Raw genomic sequence first — 20,904 nt, 5'->3', positions numbered from 1 at the left:
ATGCTGAAAGCAGATGCACATGGACAAAACGTTATAGTGTAAGGTGACCACATCATCAGAAACCTTCGATGTCTCGTCAGAATTTTATGAAATGACATATAATTAAAGCTTTTCTTTAGGTAATTGAATATTTCAATTCATTAAATTCACAGTGTGCTCAGACACAATTTTATGCTCGCAGTTTGATGATAAAAACCATTGGTAAGAGAACGGAATTGTTCGGAGGCGTACTCGGGTAAATCACGCGAAGTAATGTTGTGCAACTCGCGAAAAGTATGGCGTGCGACGCAGGGGCGCTGAACCGTGAGCAGGGACGACAAGGTAGCTTAACAACACAACACAGCAGCCTAGGACGGCTGGAGTGGTGGACGTAAGAAAGTGTGACTATGAATGATATTGGAGTGCTGTAGAAATACTGAGAAAACTAACAATTTTTGAAACACTTCTAAAGTTCAAAGATAGGTGTTACTGTTGAATAAGGCCGTTATTGGACAAGTTTTAATTTTAACAAACTGTTGAACATAGTGAAAAATTGGTACTATAAACGGTGATATTATATGGTAGCAACTAGTATCGCAAAACAAAGTGGAAAATTGTAATTTATAACTCAAACGGAATACTTTTAGGCCTTGTATTTCATTTAATCATTTACGTACGAATCAACGCCAAGAAAAGAGACTCATGCAGAGCTATCATCTTGAAGGCAAAACATAGTATAAGCGTGTGTTACAGAATAGTTCTTCAAGGTAAAATGTCGTGTAACTAGGGCCTCCCGTAGGGTAGACCATTCGCCGGGTGCAAGTCTTTCGATTTGACGCCACTTCGGCGACTTGAGCGCCGATGGGGATGAAATGACGATGATTAGGAGAACACAACACCCAGTCCCTGAGCGGAGAAAATCTCCGACCCAGCCGGGAATCGAGCCCAGGTCCTTAGGATTGACATTCTGTCGCGCTGACCACTCAGCTACACGGGGCGGACTCTTCAAAGTAGAAGATACATCACAACAGTGTTTGAAACTTCCTGGCATATTAAAACTGTGTGCCGGACCGAGACTCGAGCTCGGGACCTTTGCCTTTCGCGGGAAGGGTTGTGAGGACGGGGCGTGAGTCGTGCTTGGGTAGCTCAGTTGGTAGACCACTTGCCCGTGAAACGCAAAGGTCCCGAGTTCGAGTCTCGGTCCGGCACACAGTTTTAATCTGCCAGGAAGTTTCATATCAGCGCACACTCCGCTGCAGAGTGAAAATCTCATTCTGGACAACAGTGTTTCAATGCAAGACTGTGGAAATTCAGAGATCAAGATTAAAGTTTGTGTGTCACAGATTCTGTCAATAACATTTCATTGCAGTCACATTACATCACACGAAAAGTTACATAAAAAATCCTTTGCGCAAATAAACATTCAAAAATTAACGCTTAGAAGTCCAAAAATTCAGTAGACTAGGAAGGGAGGGTGTTTACACGAATTTGTATCCTGAGCGGGAACACCAGGAAAAAAGGAGGGCGTTTAAACGACTTTTGCTGCGATTGACTTTAAACGATAGATGATTTTTATTAGCACACAAGCTCAAATTTATGTGATGGTACATTGTTGTTGTTGTTGTTGTGGTCTTCAGTCCTGAGACTGGTTTGATGCAGCTCTCCATGCTACTCTATCCTGTGCAAGCTTTTTCATCTCCCAGTACCTACTGCAACCTACATCCTTCTGAATCTGCTTAGTGTATTCATCTCTTGGTCTCCCTCTACGATTTTTACCCTCCACGCTGCCCTCCCATACTAAATTGGTGATCCCTTGATGCCTCAGAACATGTCCTACCAACCGATCCCTTCTTCTAGTCAAGTTGTGCCACAAACTTCTCTTCTCCCCAATCCTATTCAATACTTCCTCATTAGTTATGTGATCTACCCATTTAATCTTCAGCATTCTTCTGTAGCACCACATTTCGAAAGCTTCTATTCTCTTCTTGTCCAAACTATTTATCGTCCATGTTTCACTTCCATGATGGTACATAGAGTAATCTAATTACGCATTCTAGTAAATAATTTCACTTCCTTTTCGGGAAATTGTTTACTTTTTTGTAACAATTTCAATTGGAGGAAGGATATTAACAAAAGGTAATGGGGCTATGATCACAAAGGATTCATTTATTGGTTCCAGACACACATCACTGCCATCGATCTATACAGAAGGCAAGTAATAAAAGTTTCAGTCAGTAAACAGAGGCAGTAAGAATAATGATACACTCTTAACTATGTGGTACTGTAACATAATTGGTAATACACATTTATGAACTTGGGGATGCTACTACAGAGGTAGCTTGTTTTACGCATGTGGCGTACAGGGACATTGGTTTTGACAGAGGCAACAGAAACAGTTCACTCATGATATCGACACAAACATATTGGCATTCAGTGGTAGACCCACTGGGAAACCGCGGATGTCCCACTATTACGGTGTAACCCACTGTGACAAAAAAGGGGTGATTACTGTCATATTAGCGGTCAGATAACGAACTCTTGAAAAACACCATAAATTCCATAAATGTAAAACGAGGAGAATGTCGTCATGGATGTCGATACTCGTTGGGCTCATAATTCCGCGTAGTACAGTATGAAGCATTATATTACTTACTCCGTGCTAGATGAAGGACAAGTGACAGTGTCTGCCTATGGCTACTGAGTTCACTATTGAACGAAGAAGCCCTTAATTCTAATAAAATATCCCTGAAGGGGCAGCCGAAGACTGACTAAATTCGATCGCTGAAAGCGATAATATATTCATTGAAAGAGCTCAGGATGAGCTTCCACTAAGGTGCCATGTGGTGTGACCATTGGCAACAGATCAAAACTTAAGCACGAATGAACACATTCAGTCAGCACGAGTTCCGAAGTAAGAGAATTTCAAAGTTTTATTAACAAATACGTATTTAACTTTGGAGTAAATCAGTGCTAAAATCACTAAGATCTTTGATTTTAAAGAACAAGGAGGTGGATCTGCTTTCTAAACAGAGGCCAACTTACTTAAACGCATTCAACACGCCAGAATTGATTAAATACAAAGGGAAATGGAACTACAAAAACAATTATTGAATTGAAGCTGTAAACAAAAATCGATTAAAAGTTGCTAAATGATGAAATATCAATGACTACCTCCAAATTACATCAGTAAACTCAAGGAAGGTAAAGTACCATACTTACAAGTCGCCGGACACCAGAAAAGTGTCGGCCCGTTCGTAGGTTTCTGTGGACCCGTCCTCACTAAGTGGAGGAGGACAACTAGCACCATCACCTTTTTGCCAACTACTTGACAGCGAGGGTCAAAGGAGAGGAAGATCGCTGATACCCACTGCATTTACTGCTAGTCCAACAACTACCAGAATACAGTAAGACTGGCGCAGTTCATGCATGCTAGAGTTAACTCTCTGGTACCCTGCGGAACTTTTAGAACAAATGGCTCAAATGGCTCTAAGCACTATGGGATTTAACTTCTGAGGTCATTAGTCCCCTAGACTTAGAACTTCTTAAACCTAACTAACCTAAGGACACCATACACATCCATGCCCGAGACAGGATACGATTCTGCGACCGCAGCAGCAGCACGGTTCCGGACTGAAGCGGCTAGAACCACTCGGCCACAGCTGCCAGCCTTTCAGAACGGAGTGACTTATCTTTCCAATCACTCATAAAGATTTCGAAGATGGAAGGTGGACCAAAAAGATATTATTGGGTAACAAACCAATACATTATCCACCCCATCCTTCCTTCAGATGCTCCTCATAACAGTAAAAGAGTGAGCTCGTATTTACAACTTGCCTGGACATGCCAAGTGGCAAATAGTATGAAACAGTACTGTTTCAAGACGACATGTTATAATAGTTAACAAGTTATTTACAGTTGTGCTCAGTTGTACATCCAAATGTCTGATGGCAATGAGACGATACCTCTGACAGTTTTTCATCAATGTCTGCAACTGTTCCATACAAACCACCTTACTGTGAAGTAGGGCCTAGCTCTGGCATGATTATGATTTCACCCTCTCCTGATCCAGTCCCAAATAATGCAAGGGAAGAAAGGCTTTCGGAAAGTCTACATATGAGCTTTAATTTCTATCCTCCCATCACGATCCTTTTGCAAGATATATGTGGCAAGAAGTAATATTTTGTCTACCACTTCCTAGAATTACACTCTCTGACGGTCAACGGTAAACATCTCTTTGATTTGCAACGCTTCTGTCGAATCGGCTACCACTGGGGTCGGCTCCCACCCATTTACTGCATTGTCTGAGAAATAAAGTGAAGCTCCCAGAAGCAAAGTAGAAACGACAATAACATCCACGGGTTGAGAGGGTACGTGATGTTATTTCAGTGATTGCAAAATCGAGTCAAATTTGGAAAGAATTTGAAAGCATGAACCCACTTACCAGTATGAGGTTGCACCCTATCTGGCCCAGATGCATCCAGCATCCACTGATTCATTTGGACACGGTGTCACGAAGTCGTTGTATCCTCTCTTGGGGCAAGCAGGTACAAAGTTTTGTGTCAAAGGAGAGAAACATCTCTGATATCTACTGCACCGATCCTTGATATGTTGGGCACAAGCACTGGGATGGAGTTGACGTTCGACTGGGTCCCATACATATTCTGTTGGGGAGAGGTCTGGGGATCGTGCTGGCAACAGGAGCACCCCAGCACCGTGCAGACAGTTTATAGAGGCATGTATCATTTGCGGACGTGCATTGTCCTGTTGAAAAACGGCACCACGACAGTGTGGCGTGAGAGAGAACACATGAAGACGCAGGATGTCTGTGACATTCTCTGTTGTGCCATCAGACTTCTCTGAATGACTACCAGCTGTGACATGAACTCGTATCAGATGGGCTTACATACGTAGAGCCAGCAGTAACACATCTGTGCTTCTCCAAAGCGTTGAAAGAATGGAACCTTTCCCAGGTTGCCACCATAATCGCCGACTACGGTCAACCAGGGTGGTATAGAAGCTTGAGCCATCACTGAACACGGTGTGACACTATTCATCAACAGTCCATGTCCTCCCTCAAGGCAACACTTCAACCGCAGCTGTATGGGTTTCAAAGACTGTCACGTGCTGATAATGCTGTCTCATCCCGAATGCGCGCTATATCTAGGTCCTTCACAGTGATTACTCAACATCTGACGTTGGTCACGTCCTCTATATACCCTACAACTCTAATGTACTCTGGTGGCTTTTGTATCTGTCATAGAGAACTGAAGCTCTAATCATTTTCACTCCCACTGATAGTGTTCACGAGTATGAAGGTACAATGACATGCTCAGTACTTTCTGGGAGCTTCACTTCTTTTGTTAATCGATGTAAATGGACCTGCGACAAAACACGCTACTGTTCTTTGGATCTTCTTCACCGGTCCAATTTCTTGATGAAGACACTGACAAATAATACAACAGAATCTCAAAATAATGGTTTTGTAATCTGCCCTTTGGACGTGTCGGTTACGTTCATCTTCATTAGTTTTGTTCAGGCATTTGCCTTTCCTACAAGATAGTCTGCGTGGTCATTTCACTTATAAGTAGGTATAGACACATAATCCAACATATTTTTCAGTTGTGATTGTATTCTGTGATTATTTGCAGGCCAGAGAACCGGTGCGAAACTTTCGCACTTTTGTAGTTTTAAAGAATGACAGTATTTGGAATAAGTGCAGTCGTTGAGATAGGCCTAAGCTAAATAATAATCATGGATTTATGATACATTCTTGTATGTACATTTCCATGCAACTAGTTTTAAACAAAATTGTTTGTAGAGTATTACAGCACCTCGGTGTAGATAATATTTGACGTAATAATGTAATTTTCGTGTACTTTTTGTTGTTCATTCTTTAAGGGATACAAAAATGTTTGTTGATTTACTTACCCTCGAAAAGGTTACATACAATTGTCCGTGAGTAAAGACGGGATTGGGTAAATAGAACTCTGCTCTTTGAAGCGTTAGTCCATGCGACTTGTTTGCAGTGATCGGAAATGAAATATTTTCTTCTCAATCGAAAAGGCATGCTCTGATCAGGTGATATTTATCCGTGGTATTACGACAGTGTTACAACCATGCGTATTCCATTGACTGAGTTCTGTTTAGCGTTCAGGCTTCTTATCAACATAAAAGTGTTATCCTTTAGTATAAGCTTATGTCGCGGTAATGCTGACGGACATTGTGAAAGATAGAATTCTATAGGATGTCTGTCGTTCCGGAAAATACATTCTCTTAGAAAAGTCAATTTGTACGACAGGCAGAGATAATGGATTACCGCAGTGCTCACGGCTATTAGGTATGAAATGCTGTATACAAATTATCCAGTTAATAAGTATTTTGAGTTGACTGGACACTCTTTCAAATTCTGAAGGTGGCAGGGATAAAATACAGAGAGCGAAAGGCTATTTACAATTTGCACAGAAACCAGATGGCAGTTATAAAAGTCGAGGGACATGAAAGGGAAGCAGTGGTTGGGAAGGGAGTGAGACAGGGTTGAAGCCTATCCCCGATGTTATTCAATCTTTATATTGAGCAAGCAATGAAAGAAACAAAAGAAAAAGTTGGAGTCGGTATTAAAATCCATGGAGAAGAAATAAAAACTTTGAGGTTCGCCGATGACATTGTAATGCTGTCAGAGACAGCAAAGGACTTGGAAGAGCAGTTGAACGGAATGGATAGTGTCTTGAAAGGAGGATATAAGATGAACATCAACAGAAGCAAAACGAGGATAATGGAATTTAGTCGAATTAAGTCTGGTGATGCTGAGGTAATTAGATTAGGAAACGAGACACTTAAAGTAGTAAAGGAGTTTTGCTATATGGGGAGCAAAATAACTGATGATGGTCGAAGTAGAGAGGATATAAAATGTAGACTGGCAATGGAAAGGAAAGCGTTTCTGAAGAAGAGGAATTTGTTGACATCGAATATAGATTTAAGTGTCAGGAAGTCATTTCTGAAAGTATTTGTATGGAGTGTAGCCATGTATGCAAGTGAAACATGGACGATAAATAGTTTGGACAAGAAGAGAATAGAAGCTTTCAAAATGTGGTGCTACAGAAGAATGCTGAAGATTAGATGGGTAGATCACATAACTAATGAGGAGGTATTGAATAGGATTGGGGGGGAAGAGAAGTTTGTGGCACAACTAGACTAGAAGAAGGGATCGGTTGGTAGGACATGTACTAAGGCATCAAGGGATCACCAATTTAGTATTGGAGGGCAGCGTGGAGGGTAAAAATCGTAGAGGGAGACCAAGAGATGAATACACTAAGCAGATTCAAAAGGATGTAGGTTGCAGTAGCTACTGGGAGATGAAGAAGCTTGCACAGGATAGAGTAGCATGGAGAGCTGCATCAAACCAGTCACAGGACTGAAGACCACAACAACAACAACAAGTATTTTGAAACAAATAAAATGGTATAATGTATAATATAGTATAATATATATGATCATGTAATCCTTCCGTCTGTTTATAAGCATTACCTTATGGCACGGATCCAAGAGGATGGTGGGTGTGGGATTAATAATTTTAATAAAAGAGTTACTGACAAACTGCCAGTTGTTTTCTGTCTCAGGTTCTTCGGCCGTCGTTGGTTTGATGATTTTTCTGACGTTTCGTCAACAAAAGTGGCTGGCTTCGTCAAACCTTCACCCCTCCACTGCTGGTGTTGGATTGGAGTCGAGCTCGCGGCCGCAGATTACATGTACCAGGCGCGCCAACGTCCGAGGGCTTATTACCGCTGTGGTTCTCCCCTTGCTACCTGCAGAGGTCGTTCCCTGCTGCACGGGAATCCAGGATCCTTCAACTGTTTCTTGTTGAAGGTATTGTCATGTTTGTCACAATGTCGGCTGAAGAACTCGAGACTTAAGCCAACTGTCAGTTTGCCAAAAAGTGGCCATGAAAGCCTCAGTAATTATGAAAAGCATTTATATTTTTACGAAAATCAATTTCCAATTATGCCAGCTAATTTTAGGAGAGTGGAGTAGCATGAGAACTAACAGTAAAATGACAAGGTTTTCTAGAAAATTACAATCGATGATTAACACAAGAAACTTTTCAGTTTCTTGCCCACTTGGATGTATTTGCAGCGTACTTGGTAAGCAGACAATATTCTGGTTATTCCTGTCAGGAGTAGGTGTTTGCTCACAAGCTCACGTTAGCTGCTACTACTAATAATTCCACAGAGCCCAATGGTAGTACTGGCAACCCACAGGAAGCTGAGTGAACTAAGACAGAAAGGAAACGAAGACCAACTCAAAAAAAAAAAAAAAAAAAAAAAAAAAAAAAAAAAAAAAAAAAAAAAAAAAAAAAAAAAAAAAAAACGAGAATACTTGTACAGATTACAAAATCTTAAACATGGCTGCGAGACTGCTACTTGTAAATCTCAAGAGGTTGAAAAATCAGCCAACCAGTTGCAAATAAAGATTTATTAGCCATAGACATCGGTGTCCTTATTTGTAAAAATATCTTCTTCATAGGTAGTGGGCCTTGTTACATCTAGTGTACCATCCTGTGATGTAACAAGGCCCACTACTTCTGAAGAAGATATTTTTACAAATATCGAAACCTAGGTCAAGGGCTGAAAATCTTTTATTTGCAACTGGCTGGTTGATTTTTCAACTTATTTAGTACAGATTATTCTACTTCGTTTATTGACTTTCCGCGAGAACCACCCTAACCATGCCTAGACCTAGCCACACTCGTAATAACAGTTAAATGCATTCCACTTTCACACTTATGTTTCCCATTGCTGTATGGCTTTTCCGAATTAATTTTTAAGGTTGTCACTGTCCACGGTAACCTTTTTATGACTATTCAGATATTTATGTGTTCCTACGATGGAAGCTATTGATTAACAACGACGGTGCTGTTTCATCCACTGATTCCATATGTAATTACACGCTCTGCGGCGGGGCGGGGTCGTTCTGTCGTTCTTTTGTCTCCTTACTCTCTCTCTCTCTCAGTCACTTTCATCGAACAGTTCGCCTACCCCTATATTTCTTCCTTCCGACGTCCCTGCACTCTGCAGTAGTAGATACACGCTAGGCAGTGCGCGGCGTTGATGAAACCACTACCCAATACCTACCACACAGAGGCCGCGTAACTCAAGTTGCAAATCAGTTCCTGTAAGTTCATTTCCACAAATTTCGCACGGTAGGAGAATGCAGTTTAATTTCAGTAAACATTTGAAAATTCTATTGAAACGGCTTTTTATTCTTAATAAAGCACATGAAATAGCTATCAAGTCCGTATTTAATAAGGCAAAGGCTAAATCATTCCAAGTTCACAGCCTATACCACATATTTTCACACGAAAAAGCAGCCAGAATTTCTGCAAGTCTGACCAGATTAAATATGCGATCTAACAGTCACTGACCCACCACTATCAGCGAGTTGAACTTTCCGTCTTTTTGGTGGTCTTCTACGACAGAAGTGCTCGCCAAAGTATTCCATAAAGAACACGGAATATGCCACGCAGAATTGTCTCTACGACCAAAAGATCACACGCTTACAAAACTTCAACTAATTAATTCCGAAAAATCACACTTTCCTCAAAATGTTCGTAAGTTAAGCAGTTTTAGTCGCGACACGTTCTAAACACAATGAACTCCCGAGTTCTTCATTTTACATATTATTTTCTAGGTGACATCTAACATGGTGTTACTCGGAAGCAGTTTAGCGAGCGATTCCCTCGATGCTCCTCTCATCTCTGCCTAACCATCTGCACGTGGGAACCGCTTAATTCTGATTGGCTATTGATCGAGTGACCAATCAGAATGATTCTTCCAGATCATTCTCGCGGTAAAACTTGCCGTAACCAACTACTAATCAGATAGTCATTTACGTCATTACAATTTCAACAAGCTGTGATATTGTCGCGAATAAAACAGTGTCCCGTATATGGAATAAATTTGCTTTACTTGACGTCTATGGTCACAAACGTTTAGTCAACAGATTACCGGTTTCGGTCTATAATGAGAATCTTCAGATCTGTTTTATAAAAACAATGTCCTAATGTACTGCAGCCATTGTTTTTATAAAACAGATCTGAAGATGGCCATTATAGACCGAAACCGGTAATCTGTTGACGAAAAGTTTGTGACCATAGACGTAAAGTAAAGGAAATTTATTACAGTTTCAATTTCTAATATATAGTTTAATAAAATATAACGAAATGCAAAATATTCTTTAAATTAATATAGAAACTTTTTCCGCTTCAGGCTTCTATTCTGGCTGCTCTCTCACAAAAGCGAGCACACAATGACATACGTCATCAGCATCGTGGTTGCAACACAATTTTCCCACGGTTCAGTTTTATAAGTTTTACATAAAATGACATTAAGTTTTAACGTATGTCCCGCATACAGTCTCTCATTCATTCCCATGTACTCACACAACAAAATAATAAACAAATAATAATTTTGAATGATTTTATTATACTACATTAGGTAGAGTAATTAAAGTCTTTGAAAAGAGAATTCTGATTAAGTGATTCTATATACTGTGAGCTTTGTTATGACTTCAGATGATAGTAAAAGACATTTGGTTACAGTTCCTAACTGAGGTTTTAAACATAAGTGTCGGTTTTAGCACATTTAAGTAACTTTCTCAATCTCCGTAACTATAATAGATTAAAATCTGAAATTTTGATAGGATCCCTTCCTTAATAACAAAAGATTGCGTACCAAGCTTGAACAAAATCGGATGGTTATTACTATGGTTTAAATAAATTCGTAGGGAGTATGAATTTGTGTACCCACTGAATGTTACTTGAGACCGTTCTCACGGCTGGTAACGTCAGCTGCGCTGTGAGTCAGATCGAAGAAATAATATAGCCATGCTGAAGCCACCGTACTACACACGGCTGCGTGCCTTATTGCATCGAATTTTATTTCGTAATAACTTTCTACGTTACAGCACCTTCCCAGAATAAACCGCATGACTGCTCACTCTTACTCTATCTGTGGACATAATAAAACTAAACTCATAAATCAGCACTTTAGCAAAGTACTCCAGTAATTTTTGTGCAGCTCATCTACATGCGACTATTCCTCTCGAAATCTGAACAACAACTCTCTCCTTCTTGTATACAGACATATGACTGGAAGCGCTTGGGCATTGTAGAACCTAAACTAGCAACGCAGTGCCACTTCCGGGATAAGGCGCGATCAGTTCCGAAAGCTTCAGAGATCCACGATGTGTAAGGGGTTCGTTTTACTACGCCATACCACTATTGATGGTGGTAGAACCCCTTAAAATGAAACGCCGTTAAGTGGCAAAAGTACACGACGATTTTATACGTGTAAGTTCTGGGATTTTGTTGTTGTTACAGTCAGAGCTTAATTTCCAGAATTGTACTAGCACTACTACAACCATACAACCTCCCCTCTCCTGCCCCATCCCAGCCACTGAAATCCTAAGTTACGATTTTTGTAAGATGAGTGTCGACAGATGTTCCAACAATAGATGTGGGGCTGGGGATGAGAAAAGATCTTCAGCGCCAGGTGGGGGAAAGGGGGAGGGAGGGGGAAAGAATGTTAACGTATTGGCTCGAAAGGCTGCAAGTATTTGACAGGCGTGCGCTGTGCACACAGTTAGTCAGTAACTATGGCGTACGAGGTGCATTCAAGTTCTAAGGCCTCCGATTTTTTTAATAATTAACTACTCACCCGAAATCGATGAAACTGGTGTTACTTCTCGACGTAATCGCCCTGCAGACGTACACATTTTTCACAACGCCTACGCCATGATTCCATGGCAGCGGCGAAGGCTTCTTTAGGAGTCTGTTTTGACCACTGGAAAATCGCTGAGGCAATAGCAGCACGGCTGGTGAATGTGCAGCCACGGAGAGTGTCTTTAATTGTTGGAAAAAGCCAAAAGTCACTAGGAGCCAGGTCAGGTGAGTAGGGAGCATGAGGAATCACTTCAAAGTTGTTGTCACGAAGAAACTGTTGCGTAACGTTAGCTCGATGTGCGGGTGCGTTGTCTTGGTGAAACAGCACACGCCCAGCCCTTCCCGGACGTTTTTGTTGCAGTGCAGGAAGGAATTTGTTCTTCAAAACATTTTCGTAGGATGCAAAAAAATGGTTCAAATGGCTCTGAGCACTATGGGACTCAACTGCTGAGGTCATTAGTCCCCTAGAACTTCGAACTAGTTAAACCTAACTAACCTAAGGACATCACAAACATCCATGCCCGAGGCAGGACTCGAACCTGCGACTGTAGCGGTCTTGCGGTTCCAGACTGCAGCGCCTTTAACCGCACGGCCACTTCGGCCGGCTCGTAGGATGCACCTGTTACCGTAGTGCCCTTTGGAACGCAATGGGTAAGAACATGGACACCATCATTTTTTCAGCACTGGCGGTTACCCGAAATTTTTTTGGTGGCGGTGAATCTGTGTGCTTCCATTGAGCTGACTGGCGCTTTGTTTCTGGATTGAAAAATGGCATCCACGTCTCATCCATGGCCACAACCGACGAAAAGAAAGTCTCATTCATGCTGTCGTTGCGTGTCAACATTGCTTGGCAACATGCCACACAGGCAGCCATGTGGTCATCTGTCAGCATTCGTGGCACCCACCTGGATGACACTTTTCGCATTTTCAGGTCGTCATGCAGGATTGTGTGCACAGAACCCACAGAAATGCCAACTCTGGAGGCGATCTGTTCAACAGTCATTCGGCGATCCCCCAAAACAATTCTCTCCACTTTCTCGATCATGTCGTCAGACCGGCTTGTGCGAGCCCGAGGTTGTTTCGGTTTGTTGTCACATGATGTTCTGCCTTCATTAAACTGTCGTACCCACGAACACACTTTCGACACATCCATAACTCAATCACCACATGTCTCCTTCAACTGTCGATGAATTTCAATTGGTTTCACACCACACAAATTCAGAAAACGAATGATTGCACGCTGTTCAAGTAAGGAAAACGTCGCCATTTTAAGTATTTAAAACAGTTCTCATTCTCGCCGCTGGCGGTAAAATTCCATCTGCCGTACGGTGCTGCCATCTCTGGGACTTATTGACAATGAACGCGGCCTCATTTTAAAACAATGCGCATGTTTCTATCTCTTTCCAGTCCATAGAAAAAAAATCGGAGGCCTTAGAACTTGAATGCACCTCGTACATTACGACACGGAAAAAACAAGATTTCGTGAAAGCACGTTACACAGACACTCAAGTTCAAACACTCCTTAGGTTATTTATTTTCCATTGACACACATTTGACGACACATCGCCATGCTATCACATCGCTTAGGTTGCTGATTGTTTTAAACAAAAGGCAATGTAAAACGATCACAACTTCAGAACGAAGCACAGCTTAACTTGGTTGTACTATATATCTCTGACGTTACTGGCAGTCGTAAAAGATAGCATCACGTTGGTCACCCGTTGTCACTTTCACTAGTGCCGGTGCAGTGGCAAATTACAGTTACGTTCCGATTTAATACACCTGTACTACACTGAGGTGACAAACGTCATGGGACAGCGATACGCACATTTACAGATGGCGGTAGAATAGTGTACAGAAGGCATAAAATGACAGTGTATTGGCGGAGCTGTCATTTGTACTCAGGTGATTCATGTGTAACGATGTCCGACGTGATTATGGCCGCACAACGGAAATTAACAGACTTTGAAAGTGGAATGGTAATTGGAGCCAGACGCATAGAGCATCCCATTTCAGAAATCGTTAATGAATTCGATAGCCCGAGATCCACGTATCAAGAGTATGACGAGAATATCAAATTTCAGGCATTAGCTCTCACCACGGACAACGCAGTGACCGACGGCTTTCACTTAACGACCAAGAGCAGCGGTGTCTTCGTAGAGTTGTCTGAGCTAACGTGCAAACAACACAGCGTGAAATAACCGCTGAAATCTATGTGGGACGTACGACGAATGTACGCGTTAGGACAGTGCGGCGAAATTTGTCGGTTAATGGGCTATGGCAGCAGACGGCCGACGCGAATGTCTTTGCAAACAGCACGACTTCGTCTACAGTGCCTCTCCTGGGCTTGTGACCATGTCGGTTGGACCCTAGGCGATTGTAATATGTCAATTGGGGAGATCTGATGGTGGAGTTGGAGAGTAACACAGACGCCACGATGTCATAGAGCCAAGTTATCAACAAGCCACTATGCAACTTGGTGGTGGCTCTGTAAAGGTGTGGCCTGTATTTACATGGAATGGACAGAGCCTTCTGGTCCAACTGTGCAGATTGTTGATTGGAAATGATTAGTTCGGCTACTTGGAAACCATTTGCAGACATTTATGGGCTTTAGATTCCCACAACGACGATGGAATTTTTATGGATGACAATGTGCAATGTCACCGTGCGACAATTGTTTGCGATTGATCTGAAGAGCATTTTGGACACTTAGAATGAATGCTTTGGCCACCCAGATCGTCCGACATGAAGCCCATCGAACTTTTACGTTACATGATCGAAAAGTCAGTTCGTGCACAAAATCCTGCACCGGCGACACTTTCGCAATTGTGGTCGATTATAGAGACAACGTGGCTCAGTATTTCTGCAGGGGACTTGCAATGACTTGTTGAGTCCACGCCACGTCGAGCTGGTGTACAACGTCGAGCAAAAGGAGGTCCGACACGATATTGGGAGGTACCCCATGACATTTTTCACCTCAGTGTATTTTAAATCACCGATGCCGATTTGCTGCAGCGAATTAAAAAAAAAATCTTGAGGGGTGCCGGAATGCCTTTCCGGCCGAAATTAACCTCTGATTGCAGGCCGTAAGCCAACTGGATGACAACCGAAGTTCTCAAAGTTTGGGCCGGACTTCTGGAGAACTGCATTTCCCTGAATTGAAATTCTCCTTAGTTTTCCTTAAGGGATGTACTAACCACTGATGCAAACAAATTTTTAGTTTATAAAACATTTTATGTATGTTATTATTGTTATTATTATTATTGCAGATATCTGTGACAAGTTAAAAGTGCGAGTGGTGGCAAGTTAAATTGGATTGTTGGGGGAAAGTTGAGGAGAGGATATAACAATGGCCGGCCTGAGTGGCCGAGCGGTTCTAGGCGCCACAGTCTGGAGCCGCGCGACCGCTACGGTCGCAGGTTCGAATCCTGCCTCGGGCATGGATGCGTGTTATGTCCTTAGGTTAGTTAGGCTTAAGTAGTTCTAAGTTCTAGGGGACTGATGACCTCAGAAGTTAAGTCTCATGGCGCTCAGAGCCATTTGAACCATTTGATATAACAATGTCTGCCCTCCTCTCTCCCCACCCGCTCCACAGAGCTGATCTCGGGTTCATGCCTGAATACTTTATCTTTTCTTTATAAGAGTATTGACGGTCAGCTGTAGTCCCAGAACTGAGCTTAGAACCTTTGCAGGTCTTGCTGTACTTGGTTACATTTTCAACATAAATGAAATAAAAGTCAAAAAGAGAGACAGAAAAAGTTCTTTAGTAATGTGCAATTCAAAGGAGCTATATTCAGCTTAGAAATTACCAATGAATCCCCACATACGATTCTTTAGTGAATTGAACTCCCATTTATAACACGTCGTAACCCCCGAACTATACGTCGCGCAATGATATAACTTTACAGGTGCCTATAGTGTGCATGTCTGCAAAATATGTTTCCAACACAGTAGTAAAAAAGTGATAAATTAAAACGTCGTACCTGATGCTGGACTGTTGCTGCATTACAGCGAAAACGTGGTAATCGATAAACATTTATTCCTTTCATCGTTTCGTTGGGCGCGTCAACAAGAAAAAGTTTTGTAATGGTTTGAAACTAGGTGTAGGCTTTGTTGGAAGCCGCTAAGTGCTATCATTCTCAATCTTTTTTTTTTTTGAATTGTCACTCTTCTGACTGATTGTTGATGTCCGTTACGAATTTCTTCCCTACGCTAACCTAATAGTTGTAGCTCTTGCAACCTACGTTCTCAATTGTTTGTTGGATGTATTCCAATCTGTGCCATCCACTACAGTTTTCACCTTCTTAAGCTCCCTCTTGTACCACGGAAGTTATTCCTTGATGTCTTTACACGTGTTCTACCATCCCATCCCTTCCTCTGCTTAATGTTTTCCTTACGTTCCTTTCTTTCTGTGGAGAAGCTCCTCATTCCATATCTTATCAATCCACCTTAATTTCAACATTCCTCTGTAGCACCACATCTCAAACGCTTAGATTCTTTTTCCGGTTTTCCCACTGTCCATGATGCACTGCCACTTGAGTATTGCTCATCAGTGTGGGATCCGTACCAGGTCGGGTTGATGGAGGAGATAGAGAAGATCCAAAGAAGAGCGGCGCGTTTCGTCACTGGGTTATTTGGTAACCGTGATAGCGTTACGGAGATGTTTAATAAGCTCAAGTGGCAGACTCTGCAAGAGAGGCGCTCTGCATCGCGGTGTAGCTTGCTCGCCAGGTTTCGAGAGGGTGCGTTTCTGGATGAGGTATCGAATATATTGCTTCCCCCTACTTATACTTCCCGAGGAGATCACGAATGTAAAATTAGAGAGATTAGAGCGCGCACGGAGGCTTTCAGACAGTCGTTCTTCCCGCGAACCATACGCGACTGGAACAGGAAAGGGAGGTAATGACAGTGGCACGTAAAGTGCCCTCCGCCACACACCGTTGTGTGGCTTGCGGAGTATCAATGTAGATGTAGATGTAGATGAAATCTGTACTCTCAATGTACATTCTTAGAAATTTCTTCCTCAAAATAAGGCCTATGTTCGATACTAGTAAACTTCACTTAGATAGGAATCCCCTCTTTGCCTGTGCTAGTCTGCTTTAATATGTCCTCCTGCCTCCCTCCATCGTCGGTTATCTCAGATACTAAATGAATATAATGTGGGTTATTTCCATTCCATGAGTCAGATTATGCCTCAAGATATTTACACAGTTCCTAACTGTAATTGTGTTAAACCTTTAACATAAGGTTACCGCTGTTAATGAGTAGATCATGACAGCATTTAAAATTTTAAAAGTCGTCATCACTGGATGAAATACTGAAAAATCAAATTTTTTGTGCCCCTCGAAGTCATTAGACATAGTCGTGTGCCAGGTGAGCTTTTGCTAATATACAGGGTGATCCATTGATAGTGACAGGGTCAAATATCTCACGATATAAGCGTCAAACGAAAAAACTACAAAGAACAAAACTCGTCTAGATTGAAGGGGGAAACCAGATGGCGTTATGGTTGGCCCACTAGATGGCGCTGCCATAGGTCAAACGGATATCAACTGCGTTTTTTAAAATAGGAACCCCCATTTTTATTACATATTCGTGTAGTACGTATAGAAATATGAATGTTTTAGTTGGACCACTTTTTTCGTTTTGCGATAGATGGCGCTGTGATGGTCACAGCCAGTGCGGACGGTGATACATTACCTGTATTAAAATGGACCGTTTACCAATTGCGGAAAAGGTCGATATCGTGTTGATGTATGGCTATTGTAATCAAAATGCCCTACGGGCGTGTGCTGTATGCTGCTCGGTATCCTGGACGACATCATCCAAGTGACCGGACCGTTCGCCGGATAGTTACGTTATTTAAGGAAACAGGAAGTGTTCATCCACATGTGAAACGTCGAACACGACCTGCAACAAGTAGGTGTTTTAGCTGCTGTCGCGACTAATCCGCACATCAATAGCAGACAAATTGCACGAGAATCGGAAATCTCAAACACGTCGGTGTTGAGAATGCTACATCAACATCGATTGCACCCGTGCCATATTTCTATGCACCAGGAACTGGTGCGACGACTTTGAACGTCGTGTACAGTTCTGCCACTGGGAACAAGAGAAATTACGGGACGATGACAGATTTTTTGCACGCGTTCTATTTAGCGACGAAGCGTCATTCACCAACAGCGGTAACGTAAACCGGCATAACATGCACTATTGGGGAACGGAAAATCCACGATGGCTGCGACAAGTGGAACACCAGCGAACTTGGCGGGTTAATGTATGGTGCGGAATTATGGGAGGAAGGATAATTGGCCCCCATTTTGTCGATGGCAATCTAAATGGTGCAATGTATGCTGATTTCCTACGAAATGTTCTACCGATGTTACTACAAGATGTTTCACAGCATGACAAAATGGCGATGTACTTCCAACACGATGTATGTCCGGCACATAGTTCGCATGCGGTTGAAGCATAGCATATTTCATGACAGGTGGATTGGTCGTTGAAGCACCATACCATGGCCCGCACGTTCACCGGATCTGACGTGGGGAACGTTGAAGGATATTTGCTATCGTGATCCACCGACAACGCCTGACAACATGCGTCAGCGCACTGTCAATGCATGTGCTAACATTACGGAAGGCGAACTACTCGCTGTTGAGAGGAATGCCGTTACATGTATTGCCAAATGCATTGAGGTTGACGGACATCATTTAGAGCATTTATTGCATTAATGTGGTATTTACAGGTAATCATGCTGTAACAGCATGCGTTCTCAGAAATGTTAAGTTCACAAAAGTACATGTATCACATTGGAACAACCGAAAGAAAATGTTCAAATGTACCTACGTTCTGTATTTTAATTTAAAAAACCTACCTGTTACCAACTGTTCGTCTAAAATTGTGAGCCATATGATTGTGACTATTACAGCGCCATCTATCACAAAGCGAAAGAAGTGGTCAACTAAAACATTCATATTTCTTTACGTACTACACGAATATGTAATAAAAATGGGGGTTCATATTTTTAAAAACGCAGTTGATATCCGGTTGACCTATGGCAGCGCCATCTAGCGGGCCAACCATAGCGCCATCTGGTTTCCCTCTTCAAGCTAGACGAGTTTCGTTCTTGGTAGTTTTTTCGTTTGACGCTTATTTCGTGAGATATTTGGCCCGGTCACGATCAATGGACCACCCTGTATAGGATGAACTACAACTCGACCGACAAACGTTCAGAGGTGGTATTGTGGATCAAAACAAGAGAGTGGTGTGTAGTGAACATGGTCTCTAAATGTCATACCTTAAGAGCCATGGGAAGAGACGTGTTTCACAGCAGCGAAGATGAACAAGTGCTTACTGTTCTTAAAGTATTCATTTTAGTGCCCATGTTTACTGGAAATTTTTTGCTTGCTTTGGTCCAGTCTACGTCCTCTCAAAGTATGGAAAGCAAAGAACTTTCAGTGGAACAGACGTGCCTCACACTAGCTCTTAAGGTATGTATTTTTAGAGACCATGTTTACCAGACATTTTTCTCTTGCTTTCATCCACACTACCACCACTGAAAGGGCGGAATTCTGGTTCATCCTGTGGAGGCCAGAGCGGATAAAATTGAACAGAAACTGTAATAGTAAAAGAGTATTAATATGAGGTTCGTAAGGAGATGACACGCTTTCAAAAGGAAGGTAGATTGTGGTTTAACGTCCCATAGACGGCTATGTGTTTAGAAACGGAGCACAAACTCGGAGAGGTGATTGATATCGACCGTATCCACACCACAGCAGAATCCGTCTTAAAAGATTTAGGGAAATCACGGCAATTCTAAATCTAGATGGTCCTACGGAATCTGAACCATTGTCCATTCGAATGCGAGGCCAGTGTCTTAGTAATATTCAACAACGATCGTAAGACACGCTATTGAATTACTAAGCTGTGAAGCGCAATATCCGACTGTTCAGGCTTGCACGACGGGTCATGTGCAAATGATATTGCTAGTGCGTAAATGAAGAGAGATTTGGCGATATACAAGCCGCGCAGGGAATAAGCTGTCGCTCTGTAGCGGATGGGGAGCTTTGAGCAGATGTGCTGAATAGTTACGATGGCAGGAAATGCGACGAGGTCGCCAGCTTGTGCAATATCGGCAAGTGCAGCCGTCCGAAAGGGGCCGTATAGTCTGCTGCCGTCCATTTGGTGAGCTCAGCAAACAGCTAGCAGCGTTTCGCGCAATCAGCACAGCGACTCACCTACACATGCGCGCCATATATTGATCATACAGATCCCTGTAACACCCGTCCAGTATCCTGGTTGTCCGGGCTGGAGGTATATAAAAACATTCGTTTATATTTCAGTACCTATTAAGGCTTATAACGTTATTTGACCAACATTGTACACAATTCAAAGTGGCCACTGTCTGTAGCTCGATAGATATCAAAAAGGTACTCCACTTTCCTCCACGTGTTGATAAGTATAACAGGTGTAGTGACGTCTATTGCGACGTACATCCGTTGTCTCATCTCGAACTCTTGTTCTGTAAACAGCGTCCTTGATAAACGCCACGCACTGAAATCCAGCGGAGTCAGATTAGGACAACCAGGGGGCCAGTAACCCTATTCTGTATCGTCCATACCGTTCGGTTCTGTGGGTTAGCGTCAGTAGTGACGTAATTTTCGCATCGGAAGCCAAAGTTGTGATTCTGTACCCTACTGAGGCCTGTTAATGATCGGTCCACCAGCCGATTATTCGTCTGCTGCACCGAGAGGTGGTGAGATGTTGGTAATTCTGTTCTGTTCAGTGTGCTTTGGTTGCGGAGATAATGTGCTATTTTAGAAGTATTGAGTGACTTTTAGTTTTGGATTTAGCGGTTAGGATTTATTGAAGAATCACTGGGACACAACTGTATGGAAATTACGTTCACAAATATTATTATGCGTGCATTTCAGCCGAGACTCATCGAAATGGACATTGTACTCGTGGTGGTCCTTGTTGGGTCCCTTTTTGATTATGACAACGTTTGCCTCTTTCCAGATTTTCGGGAATTTTTCCTGTCTTAGGCATTCATTATACAACTGGGTTAGTGGTGCCACCAGTTGAGGTGCCAGGAACTGCACCACCTCCGCCACAATGCCGTCTGGGCCGGGGGCTTTTCCTGTTTTCAGTGCTTTAATGTGGCCAGCCACCTCCTCTTCAGAGAAGGGGTAGACTGCCCTGTTGTT

The sequence above is a fragment of the Schistocerca americana genome, chromosome 7, assembly GCF_021461395.2.
Source record: "Schistocerca americana isolate TAMUIC-IGC-003095 chromosome 7, iqSchAmer2.1, whole genome shotgun sequence".
Classification (NCBI taxonomy): Eukaryota; Metazoa; Arthropoda; class Insecta; order Orthoptera; family Acrididae; genus Schistocerca; species Schistocerca americana.
Note: the sequence above shows the minus strand (reverse complement) of the source record.